General features: G+C 56.5%; 1 protein-coding gene across 1 annotated transcript in view; it reads left to right on the plus strand.

Moving 5' to 3' along the window:
- The window catches only part of LOC105474484 (SAM pointed domain containing ETS transcription factor), a 34,672-nt gene continuing 8,117 nt past the window's right edge, over positions 1 to 26,555 (plus strand). Inside the window, exons 1-2 of the mRNA XM_011729167.3 lie at positions 1 to 85; positions 14,796 to 15,476. The gene's annotated coding sequence lies outside the window, so the exon portion shown is untranslated. The remainder of the gene's footprint in view (positions 86 to 14,795; positions 15,477 to 26,555) is intronic.

Genomic DNA, 26,555 nt, shown 5'->3' on the forward strand with positions numbered 1-26,555 from the left:
GAAACCGAGCCCGGGGAGATGAAGGGGCTCCTGAGGTCACAGAAGTTGTCTGTCCACCCGCCTCATTCATGTATGTGCCTCACAGGTGAGAAACCCTGCACAGAAGGCTCGGCACATGCTTGTTTCCTTCCCCTTCCTCACACCTCTCCAAGGCTTGGCCCAGTCTTTACAGCCCGGCTCCCAGCCTGCCTCTGCCTCCCAGCCTCTCAGACCCCACGTGGCCCCTTTTCCCACTCCTGGGGTTCTTCCTGTCCCTGTTTCCCTGACACTTGCCAGGTGCCAGGTGCTGTTCTCACCTCCCTAGTCAGACCGTGAGCTCCCAAGGTCACAGTGGCTCACACCTGCAGTCCCAGCTACTTGGGAGGCTGATGTAGGAGTTCAAAACCAGCCTTGGCAACATAGCAAGACCCCATCTCCACCAAAAAAAAAAAAATTTTTTTTTCTAACTAGCCAGGGGTGTGTGTACCCATGGTCCTAGTTACTTGGGAGGCTGAGGTGGAGGATTGTTTGATCGCTTGAGTTGGAGGCTGCAGTGAGCTATGATCACGCCCCTGCACTCCACCTAGGTGGCTGAGTGAGACCCCAGCTTGAGAAAAAAAAAAAAAGGAACTAACGAATGACTGTATGAGTGAGGGAGCGAGGGGGTGAAGGAGGGTGGGGTGGTGTGTGAGGTTTCCTCACCTGCCGGTAGGGACACCTGGGAGGTTTGTGAGTGACACCCGAGATGCTGGGTGGGTCCTGCTTCCTGCAGCTGCTGCCAACTGTGTCCCAGACTGGGTGCGGGGATCCTGGCTTCTCTGACATGACGCAAAAGCCGTGTCAAGAGGGCAGAAGAGTTTAAGGGTCACCGGCCAGTGGGGGGTGGGGGCGGGCAGCTTCTGAGGTCACACAGGGCTGCTGGGTCCAGTGAAGGGCACGGATGACAAGAGGTCAAAACCAAAAGTGGAGAAAAGGGCTAGACAGAACAGCCTTCCTGGGACCGACTGACCCTGGGATCCCTCATTCAGGTTGGCCCCTGTATGGGCAGGACAGAGTCATGGCCTGGCTGTTTCTTATCAGCTGTGCATCCCTGAGCAAGTTAATGAACCTCTCTGGGCCTGTTTCCTCATCGGCAGATGGGAGTATGATACTCTATAGGGTTATTTTGAGAAGTAATATGTAGAAAAGCATGAGTCCACAGTGCCTGCACCACATAAAGTTTCGATAAATTCAAATAGTAATATTATTATTACATTAATAAAGGCACAGAGATCATGAGAGACCAAATTGAAGGCACTCAGCAGGCAGCAGCCAAGGCGAGACCAAGACTCCTACTTGGTGACTCCAGCTAGAGGCAGCAAAGCATGGGGTTGTGCACCAGGCTCTGGAGCCAGGCTGCCTGGGCTCCCAGATAGCTCCGCCTCACTCACAGGATGTGTTACCTCAGGCAACCTCCTTAACCTCTCTGTGCCTCAGCGTCCCCATCTGTAGAATAGAGATTATAGTAGCGCACCTGCCTCATAGGGTTGTGCAGAGGATTCTGGAGTTAGTATGTGTGAAGCACGTGGAAGAGTGCTTTGTACAAAGAAAACACTCCATAGGCTCAACAGACACAGTGCTGTGTGACCTTGAGCAAGCCTCTCTCCTCTCTGGGCCTCCACCACATCCCTGTAAAATGAATCGTTAGACAGGTTCAGCCTGAGGCTCCTCCGGGCTCTGAGGTCGGTAGTTCTGGGGAGGGGAGTCACACTGGGTGCAAACACCCCCTCCTATTTTTACAGTTCCCACATGCCTGAGGACAGGGTCCCCCGCAGTCTCTGTCCTCCCTCTCTCTGTCTCCTTTCCCCTCCTTAAGGCTGGCAGCCGAAGGAGAGCGGCATCCCTAGTAGTGAAGGAGCTGGGTAGTGGGTGTCAGTCATACGGTTGGTACAGTAGGGTTGGGAGAGGAGAGGTGATGAATTTCCTCTTACCAGCCTTCCGTCCTGTTCCTGCTTCCACTAGTACCCTCTGTCCTCACAGCTGGGCAGCTGGGCCAGGCCCCTGCTCATCTCCAGGTGGTGCCCTCACAGGCAAGCCTGGCTTGCCCCTCCCTTGGGAGGGGACCCTCAGAGAAGCCCTCTCCCCCTCCTTGGCCCCGTAGAGCTGGGCAGGTGCTGCCTGGGAATGAAAACAGAGTCTATGAGTCAAGCCCTGACCCTGCTGTGTGACTCAGGCAGGCCCCTTACTCTCTCTGAGCCTGTCTTGGGGTCCGAGCGCAGGGCAGGCCGTGTCTCAGCCCCTCCTGTGGAACTGGTGATAGGAGTCACCACCCAGGGAAGTAAGAGCTCAGTGTCCCCCAGCCCCAGGGCCTGACTTGGGTGGTCTGCATCACCCTCCTCCCCTTCGCCCCTCCTACTCGACAAGGCTTGAGTCACTTCAGGGGAGTGGTGCCCCTGACTGGAACCCCAGGGTGAGGTGGAAGCGGGTAGAAACCCCACACCAGGAAGCAAACCCTATTCCCCGTCACCCCTCCCCATCCTCCTCCTCCCCACAAGCCTGTGGCCATTGTTGCCCAAGGCGATCAGATCTTACATGGGAACCGGGAAGAGGGAACCTAGCCCACACCCTCTGCCCTCCTCAGGGACGTTTTCAGACCCACCTCAGCCCCAGCCCCAACTCACCTCCTGCCTCTCCATTGGTACCCCCGGCCCCAGCAAAGTCCGTCCATCCTGTTCATTCCTTCAGTCCACGCACAGCTATCTGCCAGGCACTGCACTGGGGTCCAAGGATGCCAGGCACATGAGAAAGAACCCTGTGTCCATGGGCTCCCAGACCACGAGGCCAGCAGACAAGGAGGACTGTTGAATAATGCCGGATATGGCCAGGCAGAGTGACTCACGCCTGTAATCCCAGAACTTTCGGAGGCCGAGGCAGGTGGATCACTTGAGGTCAGGAGTTTGAGACCAGCCTGGCCAACGTGGTGAAATCCCATCTTATTAAAAAAAAAAAAAAAATACAATAGTTAGCCACGCTTGGTGGCGTGCGCCTGTAATCCCAGCTACTAGGGAGGCTGAGGCAGGAGAATTGCCTGAGGCAGAGGTTACAGTGAGCTGAGATCGCACCACTGCACTCCAGCCTGGGTGACAAGAGCAAGACTTCGTCTCAAAAAGAAAAAAAAAAGTCTGGAAGCAAGAACCGCTGTCAGCCCTACGATGGCAGGGCCTGTTTTGTTGACGGTTGTATCCCCAGTGCCTAGAACATCTCGGTAAATGTTAGAATAAGTAAATGTTTGGCGAGAGCTGCTGGCAGCCTCTAGGGCTGAACCAACACACATGGTTGTAAAATGAAGCAAAATGGGCAACTGGGGCAGGATCACAAGGGCCTTCCTGCCCTAAAACTCCTCGTGCTTTCTCACGGGGCGGCGGGAGCCATGGGAGATGGTTACCAGAGGGGCAGCCCCCACCTCACCCTCCATTCCCTTCCCCTGACTCTGACTTGATCCAGTGCATGGTCCCCCCCAGCTGTCCTTTCCTTCATCCAAGAAGTCGGTATCTGTTGATTTGTTGAAATAGGCACATAGTAAACACCTACTGCATGCCATTGTTGTGCTGTAGCTGGAGGTGAGTCCAACAGTCCTGCCCACACATTACCCACAATCCAGGACGGGGACTCGGAATGTGGGGTTTGTGGAGGTGCTTCAGCTGGTGGGGGGCAGTCTGTGAACCCCTGGGATTGCGCACGCACGCGCGTGTGTTTGTGTGTGTGTGTGTGTGTGTGTGTGTGTGTGTGTGTGTGTTCTGAGGTTCCATAGCTCTTAAGCAGATTCTGAAGTGACCAGAACCCACCCATACAGGTCAAGACCCACATGTGTGGGGAAGAGGTTGCTTTCCCTGGCATTGCATGTGGACCCCAACCCCACCCCATTCCCAGCAGCAGGTGAGGGCACCAAGCACGTCCATGTAGCGGTGGTGCTGCTGTCTGGCAGGAGCGTCCTGCCCAGCCCAGGCCCTGTGGGGCAGCTTCAGCTGTTTCGGCTTAGGATGGTTCCTGGGAACTCTGGCTGTCACTCTGTCTGGGAAGTCACTGTGGCGGAGGGGCAGGTCTCAGGCCAGGGACAGGGCAAGGGCAGTAGGATCAGTGGGTCAGACCAACACAACCAAAGGGGCACACATGCTCCCTGAGTGTGGCAGCTGGCAGAGGGGCATCTTTCAACATAGTCCCGCCTTCCTTCCTTGCCCACCCCAGTGCTCAGAGCCACGCAGTGATTTTTTTCCTTTAATGTCCCTTTCCCTTTCCACCATCCTCATTCATTTGTTTATCTGTTTATTATTTAAGACAGGGTCTCACTCTGTCAACCAGGCTGGAGTGCAGTGGCGTGATCTTGGCTCACTGCAACCTCCACCTCCTGGGTTCAAGCAGTTTTCATGCCTCAGCCTCCTGAGTAGCTGGGATTACAGACGTGCACCAGCACGCCTGGCTAAGTGTTGTATTTTTAGTAGAGACGGGGTTTCACCATGTTGGTCAGGCTGGTCTCGAACTCCTGGCCTCATGTGATCTGTCTGCCTCGGCCTCCCAAAGTGCTGGGATTACAGGTGTGAGCCACCGTGCCTGGCTCATTTGTTCATTCATTTGATTTTTTTTATTTCTTTCTCTCCCTCCCCTCTCTCCCTCCCTCCCTCCCTTCTTTCCTTTCCTCCTCCTTTCTTCCTTTCGTTTTCTTGCTTTCTTTTTTGAGACAGGGTCTTGCTCTGTAGTGATCATAGCTCACTACAGCCTCAACCTCCTGGACTCAAATGATCCTCCCACCTCAGCCTCCAGAGTAGCTGGGACCCAGGCCACCACATTCAGCTCATTTATTTTTTAATTTTATGTAGAGATGAGAGTCTCACAATGATGCCCAAGCGGGTATCAAACTCTTGGCCTCAAGCTATCCCCCTGCCTCAGCCTCCCAAAGTGCTGGGATTACAGGTGTGAGCTGCCACCCCTGGCCCCACATTTATTACTTCATTTATTCTTGGGCACCACTTAGAAGAAAGACGTGAGAGTGTTAGGAGCACCAAGCTCTTGTGTCACTGAGCAGGGTTGTGAGGTCACTGGGGGGCTGAGAGGAGCCAGGGGAGGCCCAGGCAGGCAGGGAGCACAGGGCCAGGCAGGCTCCTCCCTGAGGTCCCCTCACCCCAGGGGTCAGCGTTGTGGAAGGTGGGGCCCTGCAGGGGGAGAGGGGCTGGGTGGGATTTGAAGGCGCTACAGAACATGGCAGGATGCAGTGGAGGTTATATGATGATGTTATTCCTCAGGGTTCTGTCTGCCTGGAGCCCAGAGCAGGAGGAGTTTGTGGGAAGAATGTACCCAGTGCATCTCAGCATCGTCCAGCAGAGAGGATGCCCCGAACTCTCAATTATGCCTCAATTTCCTCTTCTGTAAAATGGGGACAGTGTAGACAGAAAACTATAAGGCTGAGGACAAAAATAAGTGAGTTGATCCATGTGACATTACTGGTAATAATTGTGATCTTGGGGCCGGGCGTGGTGGCTCAAGCCTGTAATCCCAGCACTTTGGGAGGCCGAGACGGGCGGATCACGAGGTCAGGAGATCGAGACCATCCTGGCTAACATGGTGAAACCCCATCTCTACTAAAAATACAAAAAAAAAATAAGCCGGGCGAGGTGGCGGGCGCCTGTAGTCCCAGCTGCTCGGGAGGCTGAGGCAGGAGAATTGCGCGAACCCGGGAGGCGGAGCTTGCAGTGAGCGGAGATCTGGCCACTGCACTCCAGCCTGGGCGACAGAGCCAGACTCCGTCTCAAAAAATAAATAAATAAAAAATAATTGTGATCTTGGGCTGCCAGTGGGTTCCCAGTATTCATTATATTATTAAAAATTAAGAGGTGGCCACACGTGGATCCTGGGGAGTATGTGTCATAAACCAAGGGTTACGGTTAATCCAGTGTGCACCCGAGGTCCTGAAAAAAGCCTCTGAAGTGCTTGTCACCTGCTGAGTGCCCGTCTGCATGGCCCTAAACTCCAGCCGTAATCAGTTGAGGGTGAGACAGAGGTCCCTGAGGGGAGAGAGCCCGCTGTTGACAGAGTCCCGGCTGCGTGCCAGGCGCTGCACTTCTCCTCATTCCCTCCTTACAGTATCCCTTTGAAGAAGGGATCCTTGATCCTCTTTCACCAATAAAGGAAACTAAGGCTGAGAGGGGAAGTGACTTGCCTGAGGACACTCAGCAAGAACACAGCAGAACTGGGACTTGAACTCAGTCTCCACACTCAGTGCTCTTTCCCCAACAGCCTAACTACCTTAGGCTTCTCCAACTCCATAGGAACATTGCCCTGAGGGCCTCTGAACACCACCACCTCCCCAGGGCCCAGAGGTGACAGCGCGAACAGGAGCCTATTAGCGAGCTCCCTTTAGCACCCACTTCTCATCTGTCTCCTGAAAGCTCATCCAGCAGGAGCCAGGCCCCTGGGGAGTGCCCATCCATCCTGGCTCATGACCCCACCCTCCACCATGCCCAAGGCTGCTCCCTTCTCCCCTCCAGACAATTCATCCCTTCACAGAAGGGCAGGTACATACTGGGAGTGAGAGGGTGGGAGACAGGAGGAAGGGGCCATAGAAAGGAGCTTCTCCTGGAAGAACAAGCCCTCGAGGTCAGGCCACTGGTGGACCAGAAGTGAGGGGAACAGAGGACTGACACCGGGCAGGGACTGCTGAGACTCTGAGGGAGCTGGGGTGCTGAAGCCAGGCCTCCCAGGTCGTAACGCCATCCATGTGCACTCTGCAGTCCCTGCACCAGCACCTGAGCCCCAACTCTCAGCTCCAAACAAGTCCTGCCCACCCCGCTAGGCTGCAAAAGGCGGCCAAATGGCTGTGGATATTTGTACCCCCATGCTCAATTCCCCCACCCCTCATCCCGAGATAGCCAGAACTGTCTTGCCCAGGGCCCTGACACTGCCCCAGCCTGGGGGTAGCAGGAATAGGGGGAAGAGTCCTGTCTGGGCCACTGAGGTCCTGGGCTCTAACTCCTGCTTGGTTCTGCTGCCATCATGCTGTGTGGCCTCGGGCAGCTCGCTGCACTCTCTGAGCCTCACTAAAAAAAAGAAAAAAGGAAGCATGTTAGACTGGTGGATCTCCATCTCTTGGCTCTTCCCTCCTGTGTTTGTGATTCTAACTCCACAGTGGGACAGGGCTAGACTCCTTCGGGTCTTGAATCAAATGTCACCTGAAGGCCAGCGCGGTGACTTATGCCTGTAATCCCAGCACTCTGGGAGGCAGGTGGACCACCTGAGGTCAGGACTTCGAGACCAGCCTGGCCAACGTGGTAAAACCCCGTCTCTACTAAAAATACAAAAAAAAAAATCAGCTGGGCGTGGTGGCTTAGTTGGGCGTGGTGGCGGGCACCTGCAATCCCAGCTACTCAGGAGCCTGAGGCAGGCTCGCTTGAACCCAGGAGGCGGAGGCGGTGGTGAACTGAGACTGAGATGGCACCACTGTACTTCAGCCTGGGCAACAGAGCAAGACTCTGTCTCAAAAAAACAAAACAAAACAAATGTCACCCCCACGCTCCACCCAACACACTTAAAATTGCCCTCAACACTTCCCACACTCCTTTCCTGCTTCATTCTGGCCCTACCGCAGCAGTTCCCACCTCCCAACAAGCAATATCCACTTCTTTGTGTTTATTTACCCCGTTTCCAGCACTAGCACGTCAGCTCCATGGGAGAGCAAGATTGGTCTGTCCTGTTCACTGCCGTGTCCCCCGTGCCCGGAGTGTAGTAGGTGCTCAATAAACATTTGCTGAAGGTGTGACGGGGCTGAGGGGGGCGAGGGGTGCTAGAATCAGGCCTGAGTTTCTGAGCAAGCTGGATAGGGGCATGAGGAGGGGGAGGAAGGTGTGCTCACCGCTTGGCTGAGAGAAGGATGAGAGTTGGGGGTGCTGCAGGCTTAGGGTGGGTGTGTATTGTTCAGGGTAAGGAGGGAAGGAGTGTCCGGGAAGTGCCCACGTGGCAGTGATGGGGCGCCGAGGTCCATGTGTGTGAGTGCAGGGGCCCCCTTAGGGGTTGGAGGGCCAGGCCTTCCTTCCCTATAAGTTCCCACCACTTCCACCCCACTACCCTCCCTACCCCCAGACGTAGTCCTCTCTGAGCTGAGGCGGAAGGCAGCGGCTGGACACAAAGGCATAACAGCCCTCCCTCCGAAAGCTGGAAAGCTCGCACCTCTGATAAGTTGGGTAAATTTCAAAGGGGCTAATGGGCGGGGGGAGAAGGCTACTGATAACGGGGCCAGAGTGCTGCCAGCAGCCTCCCCCCAAACTTCCCACCACCCGGCGGGCCCAGCCCCCTAGCCGGCCTGTGAGCAAAACAGGTTCTGATTGTGCTCTTATCTGGGCCTGCGGTTTTGTAAGGCCTGGCTGGCTGTGCATTAATGGGGGAAAGGCAGCGGTCAGCTCTAGGGTGTGAGCAGTGATGTGGGGCCCCTCCACCCCCCACGACGGACCTGTTGGGCTGGGGGTGCACCTGGTGCTCTGTTGAGGGGGGTGGGTCAGGGAGGGGCAGCAGACACACCAGACCCTATGCAGTGGTGGCTAAGAGTGGGGCTTTGCACCAGATCCTGGCTCCTCCCCTCATTGTGCAAAGTACTAAGCCCCTCCCCCCCGTGTCTCAGTTTCCTCCCTGAGGTTAAAATAGGGATGCTAACAATAGGGGTGCTACCTCAAAGGGCCGTTAAGATAATTAAATAAGCTAACTGCTCTGAAGCAACCAGCATGGCGCTTGGCTCCCAGTGAGCACGGAGAGGTGAGATGCTTGGCCAGGGGACCCGGGAAATGCGCAGCCAGGGCTTCAAGGCCCCCACAATCTAACTCCACCGTGCCTCCTCACTTCACCTCCCGCCACCTGGAATGCACACAGAGACCTGCAGAGCTCACACCCTCGCCTCCTTTGTGCCTCGCTCAAATCCCACCTCCCCAAAGGGATCTGCCCTGACCACGGTGTTCAGCGCTGCTCCCACAGCCCACCCACCGCTCCAGGCATCCTAGGCCCTTCCTGTCATGCACGCATCACCCTCCAGTGTACTATGCAATTTACTCATTTGCACCTTTCCTGTTGACAATCCTTCTCTAGAATGTAAGCCCAGTGAGGCTCTGCTGCATGCAGTGAACTGTGCCTGGCCCCCAGTAGCCCTCCAGCACATGCCTGTGGAGGGAATGGATTCATGCGGGCAGGCGCAGGCCACCCTGCTCCCCCTCATAGGGTGGAGGTGGTAAAGACGATGCCATCTGTGTGTCCTGTCTGTCCCCCAAGCTAGGGCTGCAGGGTTCTCAGGCTTGGCGCCTAACTCTGGCAGGAGCCCTGCCTGGCTGTGTCAACACGAGAACTCTGAGGACCCCAAGGGCTGAGGCCCTGGCATGGGATGAGGCCTCTTCAGATGGCCTCCCAGGTGTGAAATGGCAATGGGGGTGGGTACAGTTAGCCCTTGGCTACTGGAAGAAACGGTCCATTTGCTCAGCCCCTATCAGAAGCTTGGGGTCCATTCGCTCAGCCCCCGTCAGGAGCTTGGGGTCGCTCTCTGAGGAGTCAGTCTGTGGAAGGGTAGGAGATGGCATTGATGGAACGAGGCCTGAAGCCCTTCCACCTGTCATTTTTCCCTAGTACGGAGAGGGTCACTCACTGGGACTGCATCTAGTAGGTGTTCATGAAACTAGTAAGCCCGCAGCTGGCTACCCTTGGGAGTCATCACCGCCCTCCGAGGCAAGAAGACCCTGAGCAGTTGTGGCCACCAGGCCTTGAACTATCCTCAAAGGCAGGCTGTGCCCAGCCACTGTGCCTGGCCACCCTGGCCCCAGTGCCTATATAGGGCCTGGCGGCACAGAGTAGGTGCTGGTCTGGGCAGAGCAACGTGTCGTGGCCCAAGTGTGCCCAAGGGGAGCCCTGGCATGCTGCAGTTGCTGAAAGTACCTCATTGTATGGCCCTGAGAACACAGCCACCACCTCCTGGGCTATTTCCCAGTCCTTGTTCACCATCCAGCTGCAACATGGTGTCCTGGAAAGAGGATTCCAACAGATCCAGCCTGAATCCTTCCTCTGCCCTTATCCAGGCTTGACTGGGAATGTCAGTGAGCCTCTTTTCCCTGTCTGTGAGTGAGACAGGCAGTGAACCCTCTGGCAGTGGACTCGCTAGGATTGAATGAGATAACGCATGCCATGTGGGAGCACAGATTGGGGTCTGGATTCAGATCCCAGCCCTGCTGTGTGTCCTTGGGCCTGGTGCCTGGCCTCTCTGGTCCCAAGGTCTTTGTACCACAAGACAGCTGGGTGGTTTCTGGGATCCCACCAACCAAGCTTGCTGCCCATCCTGTCCCCTCTGACCCTGTCTAGGTGACCAGCCTCAGGCTCTCCACACCCCAGCAGTGGGCACTCTCCCCCCAAGCTGTCCAGCCTTTTCGAAGCTAGAGCCTGGGTCTGGGGGTGGGGCCTTGTGTCAGTCGGGAACTAACTGGCAGCAGCATGTCCCTGTGGCTGGCATGCATCCCAGCTTTGTCTCTGCCACCATCCCCAGTCTGGCTCATCAGAGAGCAGGACGCAGCGAGGATGGGAGTGCAGACAGATGGAGGCAGAAAGAAAGCTAGGAAGGCAGGAATCCGACCAACAGACTGGCTCAGACAGACTGCCCTTTCCAAAGCGTGTCCACTTCTGCTGCCAGTTGACATTCGCTCATCACAGTGCTCCACCCGCAAGGTCAGCAGGGCAAGTGTTGTTATCGCCATTCACAGAGGAGGCGAGGGAGGCCCAGAGTGCTTGAGACTCGCTCGTGATCCCGCCGCTCGTCAATGACAGCGCTGCACAGAAACCGAGACGTGGGCCTGAGTTCCACCTGGTGCTCTCCACACTGGCCTCTGATGGGCCAGTGGTCAGAGAGGACCAATGTGGGGAGGAAGCTCAGGCCAACCGCTCCAGAAATTGGTGTGTTAGGTCTGCTGCTGCCAGCTGCCCTAGAATCCCTGCCTTTAAGGAGTTAGAATCTCGGGAAGAAAGAAATAAGAAATACTGGGAAAAGAATTAGAGAGCAAAGACTTGGGACACGTGAGGTCTGCAAGGACTCGGGGGGACAGGGAAAGGCTTTCTGGAGGAGAGGGCTCTTGAAACGGGCCTCTGAAGGATGGAGAGTCTCTCCACCAAAATAGGAGGGACTCAAGTCCATTTGAACGACAGAAAAAGGGAATGGCTGCTTCATCCAGGTGTTCCCACAGCGACGTCAGGAGGGTGTCTGGCTCCCGCTGGCTCCTCCTCTTCTGGGCTGTCCGTATTCTCCCTGGGGGTAACAGCTCCTGACTTAACACGTCAAGGCTTGGAAACTCTAGTGGCAAGAGAGAATTTGTTATCTAAGTAGATTGGAGAAACGTTCCAGGACAGAGTCACACTGGGCCAACTGGGGTTGTGTACTGGACCCCAGATCTGGAAGGGGTGGACACGGAGCAGCCATCGCCCACAACAGATGAGTGGGGTCTGGATGGAGGGCAAACAGGAGGGGGCACATTTAACCAGCTGAGAGCTGGCCAGAGGAGGATTAGAGAGGAGTCCAGCCCAGGGAGCTGGAGGCAGGAAGCCTAGTGGACCCAGTGACCTGTTCCAGGGACCCGGGACTTGGCCCTGAGAGGACGTGAGAGTAGCAACAGGGTTTTACTGCGCATGGGGCAGTCATGGAAATTAGGGATTTGAGTTTGAATCTGCTTCCCAGCTATGACCTTGGGCATGTACAAGCCTGAATTTCTTCACTTGAAAAATGGGCATATGCCTGGCCCAGTGGCTCATGCTTTTGGAGGCTGAGGCAGGCGGATAGCTTGAGGTCAGGAGCTCAAGACCAGCCTGGTCAACATGGCAAAACCCCGTCTCTACTAAAAGTACAAAAATTAGCCAGGCGTGGTGGTGCGTGCCTGTAATCCCAGCTACTCGAGAGGCTGAGGCAAGAGAATCACTTGAATCCGGGAGGTGGAGGTGGCAGTGAGCTCAGACCGGGCCACTGCACTCCAGCCTGGGTGACAGAGTGAGACTCTGTCTTAAAAAAAAAAAAAAAAAAAGAACAAAAGAAAAGAAAAATGGGTATAGCAACATCTACCTGTAAATGTTGCTGTGAAGAGTAAGATGGCATTTATCAAACACGTGGCCGGGTTCGTGGTCAGCAAGGCACTGGAACAGGGCAGCCAGGCTCATGGAGCACTTTGACCGGCATTGTCTCCCTCCTCACAGTAGCTTCAGGGTTCTCTGGATATGGGAGGTGACTGTTCAGCAGATTTCAGACACTTTCCTCAAGTCACAAAGCTGGAAAATGACAGAACCAGGACATGTACTTGATCAAATCCCAAGCTGGTGCCAAGACACCATGCCCAGTGGATCAGGGTATCAAGAGGATGTGTCACCCAGAGTTCCCTCATTGGGAAAGTTGGTCTTTCCTCCCCTGAAGCCCACCAGCATTGCCTTAGATGGGCACCCAACCCACCTTGGGCACATCACTGACGTCCACCCCAGGCAGCCTCTTGGAGGCTGGGCCTGTGTGAGTCCAGCTGAGCAGATGGAGGAGCCCTCCCTTGCTCCCTCTTCGTGGACCTTTTCCAGCTTCCAGAGGCAACATTTGTTTCCCTACTCCAGGCTTAAATGGGTAGAGACCCTGTCCACAGCTGGTACAGCTTAGCTGGGCCCATCCATTCAGGAGACCCCTGTGAAGTGCTCCCTTGGGCCTTGAGTGAGGCCACACCAATAAGAATTCCCACTTAATAAAAGTGAAAAGTCCATTTCTCTCATAAAAGTCCTGAGGCAGGCAGTCTGCAGCTGGTATGGAGGTTTTACATAATCCTGAGAGACCCAGGCTCCTTCTAGCTCGCTGCTCTACTATCTTGTCCTCATGGTCTAAGATGGGCAGCCAGAATGCCAGCTATCACAGCTGCATTCCACCTAGCAAGACGGAGGAAGGATAAATAAGAATGGAGTAAATGGTACATGCCAGCTTACTTTTAAGAAAGATTCCTAGAAATCTTGGCACATAACATTCTGCTTGGTCATATAGTCACATCTAGCTGCAAGGGAGGCTGGGATAGTCTTAATTCTAGGCAGGCTTGTGCCCAGTTAAAAGCCAGGCCTTGGCCAGGTACAGTGGCTCATGCTTGTAATTCCAGCACTTTAGGAGGCCAAGGTGCAAGGATTGCTTGAGGCCAGGAGTTCGAGACCAGCCTGGGCAACATAGGGAGACCCTGTCTCTACAAAAATAAATAAAATACAAAATAGAAATCAAGCCTTGTTTACTGAGGAAAAGGGGAGAATGGACAGCTATGTCTGACACCTTATCCACTCAATAAACAATTTTTTTTTTTTTTTTTGAGCTTTGCTCTGTTGCCCAGACTGGAGTACAGTGGCACGATCTTGGCTCACTGCAACCTCTGCCTGCTGGGTTCAAGCGATTCTCCTGCTTCAGCCTCCCAAGTAGCTGGGATTACAGGCACCTACCACCACGCCCAGCTAATTTTTTTGTATGTTTAGTAGAGACGGGGTTTCACCACGTTGGACAGGCTGGTTTTGAACTCCTGATCTCAAGTGATCTGCCCGCCTCGGCCTCCCAAAGTGTTAGGATTACAGGCATGAGCCACTGCGCCCGGCCTCAATAAACATTTAATTAGGTATTCGTCGTACTTACCCACATTATAGTGCTTATAGTATGATTAACAGCTTAGCATCTCATGAGTACCAAACAGTGCCAGGCATACAGTAGGTGCCTGTTAAGCAGTGGCCATTATTATTAATGCATCAGAATGCTGTGATATAAGCCAGGCTTCTGTGAGAAGAGGGAGGAGGGAGGCCTGGCCGGCAGAGAAGCAGGCACAAAAACGCACTCTAGGGGAAGGAGGTCCGCCTGGAAACATAGCGTGTCTTTCTTTATTGACCCTGGAGGGCTGGACCACTGGGGATTAAGAATGGTCGAGTGTACCATTTCAGGACCTTGTCTTACCTCCCCTTCCTCCACTCCGTCCTACCTCAGACTTTTCTGGGGAGTGACTGATAACTGATCCTCAACCAAGGTGCCAGTGACGATAACAGCCAAGTACAGGGCACCCTGGGGGTGCAAAGTGCAACCTTACGTTGGAGAATGTGGATATTGGTGAAGGTGAGGGGCTAGTTCTAAAGGCCTTGGGATCCCCTGCAGTCCCAGAATCCTCATGCTGTGGGCAGTTACACAGTTACTCCTGAAACAAGGGAAGAATCAGCATTATCTAGAACTTTCTCCCCTGTCAGAATGGAGGTAGCAGGTACATGGAGCCCTTCTGAGATGATTTGGAGAAAGGAAGGCCCACCCTTCAGGGACAGCCCTCAGCCCACCTGGCAGGACATGGAAGAAGCCAAAAGCTGGAATGTGTGGCCCCTGCTGGGCTCAGGGAGGTGGAGGGGCTAGGGCAGCAAGCACTTGGTGGTGGGTACCCCTGTCCTGCGTGGCGTCCCTGCCATCACCCTTTGGGGCGGTGGGAGAGTAAGTTGCTGCTGGCTGGCCCCCCACTATGGGCCTTGGAAAGCGAGCTAGGAGTCCTTCCTCACCACCACTGCGTGAGGACCCTGTGGGGCATGGAGAACACAGTTCCCACCAGGTCGTGGTTGGCCCACAAGCCTCGGGACCCCTCCCCAGGGTTCTCTGAAGCTCTCTCCATCCCTGGCCTGAGTAGCCAGACAGTACCTCCTCCAGGAAGCCCTCACTGATTTCCCTGGTTGGTGCCCACCCTCAGAGTCCCCTCAGCCCTCCATCAGGGCATGGGTGGCTCTGAATCTCCACTGCTGTTCACTTCTCTGTCCCTGGTCCTCAGCTGATCCATCTTAGAACTCCAGCCCTGGACCCACTTGACGTATCTCCGGCACCTTGCACATAATATGAGCTGAGTGGCTATGCAGCAACCAATGAACGAGTGAAAGAGCAAGTGAATGAATGAGTCCGCTGGCTGTCAGGGCATGAATCCCCCAGCAAGGAGAGGGAGACCTGCAAGGGTTAACCGGGAGCCTGCCTGTGGTCTGAGGTAAGCAAGGAGTGTATTTGTTCAGGTAAATAAGGAAGGATTACTTATAATGGGAAATCAGGCCCTGGCCAACTCTTCATCTCGCGGCTGTCTGACTTCCTCCCAGCACATTCCTGCACTGTGCCGCGTCCACACTGCCCCACAGACCCAGTCCTCCAAGCCTGCTGCCAGCCCCCTGCAAACCCCTCAGGTTGGCCTTGCCACAGTGCCAGCAGGCAGCCCTGGGCTAGGAGTAGGGGACTCTCTACAGGCACGCAGCCCTGAGACCTCAGAGTGCCACCCTTTAAGGGTGGCCAGGCCCTCAGTGGCCAATCTGAGTGCTGCCTCTGCCACCAGCCCTGCTGGCCCCTGGTTCCGCTGGCCCCCCAGATGCCTGGCTGAGACACACCAGTGGCCTCAGCTGCCCACACCTCTTCCCGGTCCCTAAAGTTGGCACTGCAGCAGACAGCTCCCTGGTCACCAGGCAGCTAACAGGTGAGTCTGACGGGAGGTGTGGGTACCCTGGCATGGGGTCTTTCCCTGCCACCTTAGGGGTGGGTGACTGCAGGCAGGACTTGGAGGGGGCGCACTTTGCCAGCTCAGAGCTCATCTCCCTGTCATCAGTGACCCTGTGACCTGGGTCCCTTTACCCTCAGAATTCCCTGCCCCCTCCTCATGCTTCCCAGACTGCTTCCGTGGGCCAACTCTACATGCTGGGTGAGCCCCCTTGCCTGGCAAGGCCTGGGGTACCCCACACTGAGCCCAGTTTGCCCAGCTTGAGGGGAGGCCGCTATGCAAATGCAGAGCCGCAGCCCCTGAGACCCAGCCAGTTCTGCTTGGCTGGCAAAACACAAGCGGCTTTCCTGCTGCTGCCAGCCCGGCTGCCCTGCTGAGGGAAGGGTCTTCCTGGTGCCAGGCCACCAGTGGGCAGGGGCTTGCTGGAGCCTGATGGGTCAGCACTGAGGCTAAGGCCGGGTCCAGGGCGGGGCAGGGGAGACAGGTCCAGAGCCCAGGAGCTAGGCTGGGCAGAGACGGGCACAGGAAACGGGGCGGGGGTCACTGCCGAGCACACCGTCTGAGCCCTTGGACACCGGGGGAAGCTGAGAGCCTTGGGTCCCGGTCTTGGCACACAAGGAAAGCAACAGTAGCGGTCCCTCGAAGGTGCTCATTTCTAAAATTTGCCAGATTCCTGCAGTAGAGAGAGGAAGTGGGTGGTGGGATGACAGGGTGGCAAGCTGAAGGGCTGGGGCGACTGGGTGCCCCCGAGGCTGGCCAAGGTGTGTGTGCGCATGTGCATGTGTGTGCATGTGCATGTGCGTGTGTGTGTGTGTGTGTGTGTGTGTGTGTATGTGTGTGAATGCATGTTGGGGATGGGCAGACCCAGATCCCTCACCTCACCTATCAGCTGGGGCCACCCAGCAGCCCACACCCAGGCCATGAGCCCCGCGTGGCCTGTGTCCTTTATGATGGCCATGGGCTTTCTCCTCCTCCTCAGCCAGGGCTGGGACTTGCCTCATTTCCTGCCCCAACCTCCCCAATAAAGCTCCATCTCCCCATCACCAGCTGCTCAGCTGAGTAACAAAGCAAACAGGCGTCCAGGCTGCCCCAGGCCCAAGCTGGTGGGCAGGGATGGGGAGGAGACACCCTACCAGGCAGGTAGGCCCAGGCCATGGTTCAGCCAGGCCAGCTGGGCTGAGCTTCACTCCACCCACCTGCAAGAAGGGCCAGAGCCAAGGACCCCCAACTTGGATTCCCACCACCCCAAATTCACAAACAAATGGTGGGGGGCATCCTTGGAGCTCCCAGGCAGGTGGGGCTGTGTGGAGGAGGTGGTCTTACTGCATAGGAGACCCACCCACGCCTTTAAGAGGCTGACAGTGCATGTACAAACATTTCCTCTGAGCAAGGCCCCATGAGGGGGGATCCAGAGCTGAAAACTACCAGACTTGCTTATTGCACACTGTCAGCTGTAAAACACTTCGGTTTTCACAAGGACCCTCTGAATTAGACGGACTTCTCTGTCAACCAAGTCTGAGGGAATAGGGCTGCACTCAGTAGTGCTCAGTCGATGTTCAGAAAGTGTGATGCTGGCAGGAGCAAAAACCGGGAGAACCCACTTTTTACCACTGAGGTCGTTGCAAGTATGAAGTGAATAGCCCTGAAACCATTAGAGCAGTTTTGTGCTAAATGACTTGTTGCAGCCTGAGTGTAACCTGGGGAAGTTAATTTAGGCTGACAGGGGGACAAAGACCCTCTAGGTGGAGGGCAAGAAGAAACAGGTGAGGTCCCGCCATATGGGACCGTGGGTGGGTCACTTTTCCTCACTGTACTTGCAACACCTTGTCTGTGAAACAAGAAGCTTAGACAAGGCTATTGTCTATTAAAGCAGGCTTCATGGAGGAGACAGCCTGGAGCAGGACCTTGAAGGCTGTGTAGGAGTTGGATTTGCCAGCCTGTCTCCTGGGCATTGGGCGGTGGGGGAAATGGGTGGGGCAAGAATTCTTGGTTCTGGCTCCTCCTAGAGGGCAGGGAGGGTGAGTGAAGCCTGCAGCTGCCTGGACTGGGCTAGAGAGCAGGACAGGGCCCCAGCCTCCCTCATCACCATCCTCAGCTCCCCCCAGACTCCACCCTCTGGCCCACCCCCTCTACTCTCCATCACCTCCTGCTTCTTCCTTTGCTCCCCAGTTTCCTCACACCATTCCCTCTCTGTTTCCTCTTCTCCAGCTGATCCCCTCACCTGCGCCCAGGGCCCCCCTCACATACGCTCAGCCCATCATAAATGATTTCCATTCACCCTCCATCTCAATCTCCACAACCCCTTTAAGACATGCTCTTGACACCCCATTTAACAGACAAGACAACTGAGCCTCAGAGGGGGCCGAGTCACTGGCCCCAGCCCCAGAGCTAGAGAGCAGTCAGGGATCAAACCTGGGCTGGGACCCTCTCCTAGTCCCCACCCCCACCCCGTTCATGCCCCACCCTGTGCCCCCAGCCAAGCGAGTGGCCTGTCAGGTGGAACAACTCTTCCCAAAGCAAACTTTGCACAAGCCGAGTTGCCCTGGGCTCTTCCTGACATTTAATGCCAAGCTCCTTCTGCTGGCTAGTTTGCGTGTTTTCAGCCTGGGAGGCGCCCCCTGCCAGATTCTGCTCTCCCACCTCTCAGCGGCTGGGGTTGGGGGTGGGTAGAAGGGGGCCTCCAGACTTGGGGAGGGAGAGGCTCATCCTTCCTCCCCAGCCAGGGACCTTAGTGTGACTCTGCTGGGGGTCGGATGGGACCAGGACCTCCCCAGGATTATAACGGGGCACCACCAGGATAAAGACCCCCCTCCTTCTCCCTCTAGCTCTGGCACAGGAGAGACGTGGCTGGAGGGACTGCCCAGCCCGGGGCTCCAGCACCTGAGACTGGTTGGGGCAAGGCCCAGGCCTCTCTGCTGCTGGGGTAGCAAGTTGCTCTGAGGGCTGCTGGGACCTGGCTCCTTCTGCCCCACCCCACCCTCTGTGCCAGGACAAAAGGGGGATGTGTCTCTGCTGACACTTCACAGGTGGGAACCAGTCCTGATAGCCCCTTAATAACCCACTCCCGCCCATCTCAACCTTGTTTGAAGCAATTTCTGTTCTTAGCCTGTCAGGACAGTTCTTTCTGGACTTTTCTTTTCTGTAATGTTGGAGTCCTTCACTTTGTCCTAACACCCCTCTCCAAGCCTGGAGGTGTGCTCCAGGGCCTGAGGATCAGGGCACAGGAATGTTTTTTCCCTTCAGCCCATCAAGATTTTACAGATCAACAACCAGGTGTGTGGAGGGCCTCTGCCTTCCCTGGCCTGTGCTGGGTCTGGAGGGGGCCGCAGAAACACACAAGATAGACAGCAGTCACCACTGTGGACACACACCTCTTGGGAGATGGTGAAGCCTTCTCACATCGCTGTCCTGCCTGGTGACTTCAAAATCCAGACACACAGCTGTCTTTATGAGTCCCCATTTCGCTGTTGAAGAGGCTGAGGCTGAGAGGATTAGCCAAGGTGCCTCAGGCAGGAGCAGCAGAGCTCTGGTGACATCCATGTGTTCTCATGCCCTCAGTGACCCGGCTGCCTGGCTGGGCAGGGCTGTGGGGAGCAAGAGATCCAGGAAACCTCACGGCCCCTGTCCGGTGGCAAGCTGGGAGGTACGGCATATGCGGGGCTGGAGGAGGGTAGGGAAGAGGGAAGGTGTTGTGGCCGGCCCTTCAAGGAGTGGGGATGTGCAGGTAGTGGGGGCGTGGCAGCCTTGGTGGGGCCAAGAGGCCTGACTGGGGCGCTGAGAAGTGAAATGTGTTTACATACACATGGGCTCAACAAGGGCTGAAGGAAGACATGATGGCAATTTCTGGAAAGCCCTGAAAGTTGAGCAGAATTGTACTTGCTATGGTGGGAAACTGGGTTCTGTCCCCGCCCCGTCAGCACGACTCACTGCAAGCCCCAGGTTTGTCTGGGCCGGGGTCCCTGCTGGCTGGAGGAGGCGGGGAGGTGCTGCTGCTGGGGTGGGAGCCAGGCCTGACGGCAGTTCGTGAGGTGCAGGACAGCCTGAAGCCGGCTCTGCTTCTTCAGACGGGTGGGCTGAGTCTTTCAGAGCCTCCAGACACCAACTCCAGGGACAATGGGGGACACCCAGCCACACCCCTCATCCTGCCAAAAGTGTTGGCTGTAAATGGAGTATGCCTCTGCTTACAAGGGGAGCCCCAGGTGTCCACCTCTGTGTCCCCACCATCCTTCTTTAAGTCCCCAAAGCCAAAGCCAGGCTGATGGCAAGATTCATAGATCGTAGAATCCAGATGGTGCCTGGGCTAGAAAAGTCCTCACAGATGACTTGGCCTACAGAGCAGGAGACTGAGGGCTGGAGGGACCAGGGACTCACCCAGGGTCTCGCCTACAGAGGGAATAGGGCTGGGTGTCACCGAATCTCCTGAAGTGGAGGTCTTCAGTTCTTTCCAGTCCACATCCCCCTTTGGAGCAAACTCAGCCACGATGGTCCACTTGGGGCTGCATTGGACCTCTGTACCTCCAGGCTGCGGGCACCTGTGCCACCCACACCCCACCAAGGCGACCGCTGTGGGGCTGGGTTGGCAGGTGGCCTGAGCAGAGGCAAAGGGGATGGTCAACAGGGGCGACCTTAGGAGCTAGAAGGTGCCGGGTCTGTCAGCACCAGCAGAAAGGAAGGTGGAGCCGAGTCTTGAGTTCGAGTCCCTGCTCGCTCACGCATGGACAGGTGCCCCATAGCAGGTCACAGCGCCCTTGTCCGTCAAGTGGGAATAATGCTGGCTGGCCCAGCTGGGAGGGCCCGGCAAAGCAGTTTATTCAGTTTGACCTTCCTCCTGTCCCAGCAAGCGCTGGACGTGGTGTCAGTGAGGGTGTGTGTGGACACCCGGGCTGCCCACGCAGCACGGCACAGAGGAGGCTTCACCGATGCAGATGTGTTCCTGCTGCCCGTGGGAACTGTGGGAAGAGCAAAACCACTGGGGTCCCCTGGCCCTCCACTTTGGCTTCCTGTGCCCTGTCCTCCTGCTACGTGGCCCCGCCCCCAGCTTCCCACCCACCCCACAAAGCCTCACCCACTCCCCTGTACTTCCCCCCACAGAACCCAACTCCTGGGCCCACTAGCTAGCTCCCCAAGGTGAAACTCACACAGATCAGGGCTCCTGCAAAAGTTAGGGGGACAGGTGGCCTGGACAGGCCTGTGCCCAGAGGAGGTGGGGAAAACCAGGGGGTCTAGAAGAAACCCACCTCCTCTACTCTCATGCTGAGTCCAAGACAGCAAGGCCTCTCTCACTCAGCCACCGCCCCGCTCCCTTCTTCTGCCCTTGGAGACCCTGGGGAAGCAGGCGCTTGGAGATGGCCACAATGCGGTGCTTGACAGGGCAGGAGCTGCTGGCCCAGAGGTGGCAGCCTGGGCCCCCTTCCTGGGCAGAGGAGTGGTCTGTCCAGTGGGCAGAGGCGGTGCTCTGGGCAGTGAATGGTGGGCCATGAGGAGGGGGTCTGGCGCTTCTCTTGGGTCCAGCTAGTTTGAAGAGCAGTTTGAAGGGCGAGGTTGCGGCGAGGTCCTCCCTATGGGAGGGTTGGAGGAAGAGAGAAGGGGTGGGAGGAACGGCAGGGCAAGAGAGAGGCAGGGGCCCTGAGGGGATGGGGTAGGGCAGGGGTCAGGGGGTTCAGAGAAGCCAGACATGCTGCTGTGGCTGGGCCTGGTCGTGGCCTTGGCTGGGACTTCCTGCGGCCTGGGTAGCCCAGCTCTTCTCCAAGGTGCTGACCGGGGCAGGCCTGTGTGGCCCCTGCCCACTCTGCATGGCTCCTGGCCAAGTCCTGGCCCCACCTCCACGGCCCCTGACTCCAGCCCATTTAAGGGGGCCCAGAGGCTTGGATGGGTGGAGGGAGGGGCTGACAGCCAGCTCAGCAGGCCACGTGGGAAAGCCAGAGGAGGTCTGTTCCCCATCAGACCTCTTCCTCCTGGAGTGACGCTGGCTGGGGGCTGAGCACCAGGGCCAGAGTGACTATCTCTGTCGTTCCCTCAGCGCTCTTCTCAGTGGGGACTAAAGCCGGGGTCCTGGGCTCTGGGTGGGCTGGCATTGGGTCTCAGGATTGAGGTGGGGGCGAGGGTACATTTACCCCACACCACCCCGCCAGGAGGTAGGGCCTGAGAGCTGGGACCAAGCAGGATGTGGAAGACAGGCTCCAACCCCCACAGCAACCTGGGTCCTTAGCAAAGGCCTCCCAGGTGACTCCATTCCCGGAAACCGTGTTTCGGAGCTGTCAGGGAGGGCATCTTTTGCTAGTGCCACTTGGGGTGTGGGAGTGAAAACCTGGGAGGCAGAGGGTTCAAGGGGCACATTCCTAGCCCTGAGGGGTGAGAGTAGGCAGAGGGTAGTGGCAGGAAAAGCTGCACTAAATCTCTCATTTTGGGTCCCTCTGCTCTCTTTCCTTAATCTTCCTTCCTGGGGGAATGGAAGGCGCTGAGAGAAGGGGCCCAAGGTGGCTAATCCCCCTGGCCGCCACCCCACCAATCTGCTCCTGTCTCTGGGCCTTGGCCTCCACCAGCTGTTACCAAACTTTCTTTGTCTGGAGTGGGATCCGGGGCCTCTGGAGCAGGAGGGAGCCAGGACACGCTGAGCCTTAATCCAGACATGTGGCTTAATCCAGAAGAGATCAACTCGAGGTTTGGGAGCTGGAGGCATCGCTCAGGAGACGGCAGCCCATGGGGCTGGCAGGCCAAGGCTGTAGGAACGCTGGGGCCTGCCATCTGAGGACCATGGACATGGCAGACGCCTGGCACGTCCCAGGACCCTCGGCCTACGGAGCAGTGGCCTGAGTGTCAGGAGGCCTCTGGTCTGGCCTTGGCTGTGCTGTGTGACTACGGGCACCTCCCTGCCATTCTTTGAGCCTCAGCTTTTCCAGTGCAGATGTGTCCCCATGGGCAGACCGTCACTGATGGATTTAATCCTGGGCTGAATTGCATGGCACAGATGAGGTGAGCCTGGAAAGTCACAGGAAGGAGCTGTTAGGAAGGGCTTGCTGGGACAGGAGGGCTTTGGGATGAATTGTGATGAGAAGGAAGGGGCGTCTTACAAAATAGCCATGTTGTGCCCACAGCACAGGGGCGGATATGAAATGCCATTCTCGTTAGAGCTTGGATTTGCGGTCACTATGTCAATCCCTGGTTCTGGTCTGGACCCTGCTGCTAAGAAGCACATGAATCGCTTCCCCACTCTGAGCTTCCTTGTTCCCATTCTATGAAACAATCACATAATATGTGACCCCTTCCAGCTCTGATTATCTGGGCTAGGTAGGAGGTGGACTCAGAGGTGGGCGCCAGCCACTGGAGTGGGGCAGGGGAGGCAGTGGGGAGCCATGCGAGGTTCTTGAGCACAGGGGGGTCTGATGAAAGGGTGCTGCAGGGAAGTGAACAGTGGGGTGGAATGAACAGCCAAGAGCTGGGGACAGACTTTAGAGCATCAAGGAACCCAGTCAGGAGGTGGGCAGATCCCCTAGGAAGATGGGACTGGCCAGAGCCTGCGCCTCAGAGAGAGTGTGGTCCAGTGAGCAGAACCCACGCCTGGTCAGGAAGAACCCCGGGCAAGCTGCACAGACTCCCTGAGCCTCACTGTCAGCATCTATAAAGCAGGGCTCTGGAGTCCATGTCACGCTGGGGCTGTGGGTAGGAAAGCGGGTGATGTGGGTGAAAGCCCTGGACATGGCACTGGTGCTCACTGCCAGGGGCTCGCAATGCTGTCCTCTCTTCTTCCCTCCAGAGGCCAGCCCAGAACCTGGAGATGCCTAGTTGTAGGTTGGGCACACCAGCCCTGGCTCCCTGACCAGTAAACCGAGCCCCCCTACTCCAGGCCTGGGCTGCCCTGGGGACGGAGCATTCCCCACCACCCGCAATCTGCGGAGAGTCGAACCTTTCCTCCGGCCACACAGTTAACCATTAACTTATTTTTCATCAGGGAAGCGTTGGAGCTAGGACTGAGGCTTGGTGGGGAGTAGATTCCTTGGCATTTAGGTATAGGGCAAGGTCAAGCTGGAATGTGGGGTGTAGAGGGGGAAGCAGCCTGAGCCAGGAGTCAGAAGACCTGGATTTGGGGATTTACCTCTCTGCACCTTGACTTCCCCGTTAGCAGAATAGGGATGAGAATAAGAGCTGGGCCAGACGAGGTAGCTTGTGCCTGTCGTCCCAGCACTTTGGGAGGCTGAAGCGGGGGGATCCCTTGAGCCCAGGAGTTCGAGACCAGCCTGGGCAACGTAGTGAGACCACGTCTCTACAACAGATTTAAAAAATTAGCCAGGCATGATGGCGCACGCCTGTAGTCCCAGCTACTTGGGAGGCTGAAACAGGAGGATCACTTGAGCCCAGGAGGTCAAGGCTGCAGTGAGCCATCATTGCGCCCCTGCATTCTAGCCTGGGCAGCAGAGCGAGACCCTACCTCAAAAAAAAGAGAATAAGGCCTGTGCTGCCTTTCTACTGGTGAGGGGACGGATGTGAGGGTTTCGCACGCACTCAGCAAATGTGTCAAGGATGTGTCATTATATCCCTTCCTGGCAAATGCTGCCACCTGCCCTGCCCATTCATCCCCACCGACCCCTCACACAACCATGCCTGAAACACAGAAGCTGCCTCCCGTCCTACCTGTGGCTGAGGCCAAGCAAACAGGAGGGCCGCAAGGGAAGCGAGTTCTGCTTCTTGGAAAAGCTTCTGTCTCCCTGGCATGGCGCCCAGGGTGTTGGCAGAGACTGTCCTAACGTGGCAGGCATAGGGGCTCTGGGGATGTGGACGGGGCGGGAGGCAGGCAGGGGGTGATGAAGGAGGGGTGGGGGGCTGCAGGGGGGAGTCCCCAGGGGTGGAGCCACCTAGCGGGTAGGGCATGGGCACCGGCCAGGGTGGGGCCCAGGGGCAGAGCGAGCTGTTGGCACTGCCTGAGTCAATAATGTGAGCCCACAGCACACACGAGTGTTTGCACAGAAGGACTTGACATGATTCCAGGTCTGCCCTCTGTCCCCCACATCCCCAGCCCCGCCTCGGTCTCTGCCCACCCCACCCCACCCTGACCTTTCCTTCCTTGTCACTTAAAGGAGCCCTTGAATGGGAGAGTTGAAATCAAAGGGAACACCCTTCCCTCCTGCTGGCATTTTCTCCCCCACAGGAAGCTGCAGGGCTGCCATGTAACACTGGGAAGGTTGCACTGTACAGGAGGGTGGGCAGAGGGAGCTGAAATTCTACCCGGGCTCCATTCGTCAAGCTATCCAGGGGGAAGGGATGTCATTTTCTCAGTTGTGTGAAATTAAATGGGCTAGCTGTGGCCCTACCAAAGGGGAGGTGTCTTCCAAACTGGCTTCTTTCCCTTGTCCCACCTGCAGAAGCAAATGCCAGCTGCATACGGAGGCTGTGCGGGTCAGTCCCACAGGGTAACTGGAGATGGATCGGGGAGCCCCCTTCCCCGCCCGCTGTCCCAGTAGGGCACCATAAATGTCACTGTTAGAGAGGATTTCAGTGTTTTGATTAAAGCCTTCCCCGACACTGGCCAGTTGCCTTTAAAGCAGAGATCCTTAAATTTGAACATGCGTGAGAATCACCCAGAGGCCAGTTAAACCAGACTGCGGAGTCTCCCCCAGAGCTGCTGATTCAGTGGTTCTGAAGTACCTGAGAATCCAGGTTTCTAGCAAGCTCCCAGGTGGCGCTGGTTCTGCTGGCCCAGACAGCACATTTTGAGAACCACCACTTGAAAATATAAATAACCCTTGAGAAAGGACACAAATTAACTTGCCCTTAACAGGTTGATCTGCTCCTTTCCTCCTCCCTAACTGGTTCTCTGTATTATTAGGAGTGTGTATCTGTTGGTAATCGTCTGCCTCTGGCTTGATGTATTCTTTGTTTTGTTGTTGTTGTTGTTGTTGTTGTTGTTGAGACAGAGTTTTGCTCTGTCGCCCAGGCTGGAGTGCAGTGGCACGATCTCGCCTCACTGCAGCCACCTCCTGCGTTCAAGCCTCCAGAGTAGCTGAGACAGGAGAATCAGGCACCCACCACCTGCCCAGCTAATTTTTGTATTTTTAGTAGGGACGGGGTTTCACCATGTTGGCCAGGCTGGTCTCAAACTCCTGGCCTCAGGTGATCCGCCCGCCTCTGCCTCCCAAAGTGCTGGGCTTACAGGCGTGAGCTACTGTGCCGGGCCTGTCTTGATGTATTCTTAAGTCTCAGGTCCCCACATCATTACCATCCCAGAATATCCTGGGGTATCAGTGCTTGCGCACCTCTCCAGTCCCCCTTCTCACCCAAACTGTGCACTCTGATGGGGGTTCAGGGAAAAGGGCCTGGGCAGCCCTTGGGGAACCCGTGGGAAGCAAGGCCTCTGACTGCTTGTGTTGAGGCCAGATGGTTCCCCCTGGAGGGCCTTGGGCCAGCAGTGAGGAGCAGGTAGCTGAGTTGCTAAGGGTTTTAGGTGTTTCCTGGAGCCCTGCCCCATCTCGCCACCACCGCTGCTCCCCCTGGAAAGCCTGGCATGTGGCACTGCCTCCGGGTGGCCACATGCTCCTCCAGGCATCGGGGATAGTAGAGGGCTCTGGGAGCTGGAAGGGGCCCTGGGGGCAGCACCTTCCAAGGGAGGATAAGGGGAGGTGGGTACCATGCACCAACCCGGGGTATGGGGAGACGCACACCCGTGAGCTCTTGCTCAGAGGCCACCTCGAGAGTGCTGAGTTTACTTAGATCCCCCAGATGGCCCCGTGGGAGGGCAAGGGCTGGTCAACTGCCCGGCGTGTGGGAGGGTTTCTACCCCATCACACCCCCGCCTTGTTCCTCTCTTCTTTCCCCTGCTGGTGAAGATGATGGCCACCTTTAGGATGGTGGCCTCTGCCTGCCACCTCCACTCCTATCCTTGTCAAGGGCAGAAGAAAAACAAGCTTTGCTACAGCAGGAAAGATGTGGACATTGAGGGCCCCTTGTCCCCACCTCAGTTTGCTCATCCGCCAAATGGGGCAATCATGCCTTCCATTGTGAGGGCTGAATGAGGTCAGGAACCTCAGAAGGCTGTTCTAAGCACAGTATGTGTGGAGCTTTGCTGTC

Source organism: Macaca nemestrina, chromosome 5 (assembly GCF_043159975.1).
Source record: "Macaca nemestrina isolate mMacNem1 chromosome 5, mMacNem.hap1, whole genome shotgun sequence".
NCBI lineage: Eukaryota > Metazoa > Chordata > Mammalia > Primates > Cercopithecidae > Macaca > Macaca nemestrina.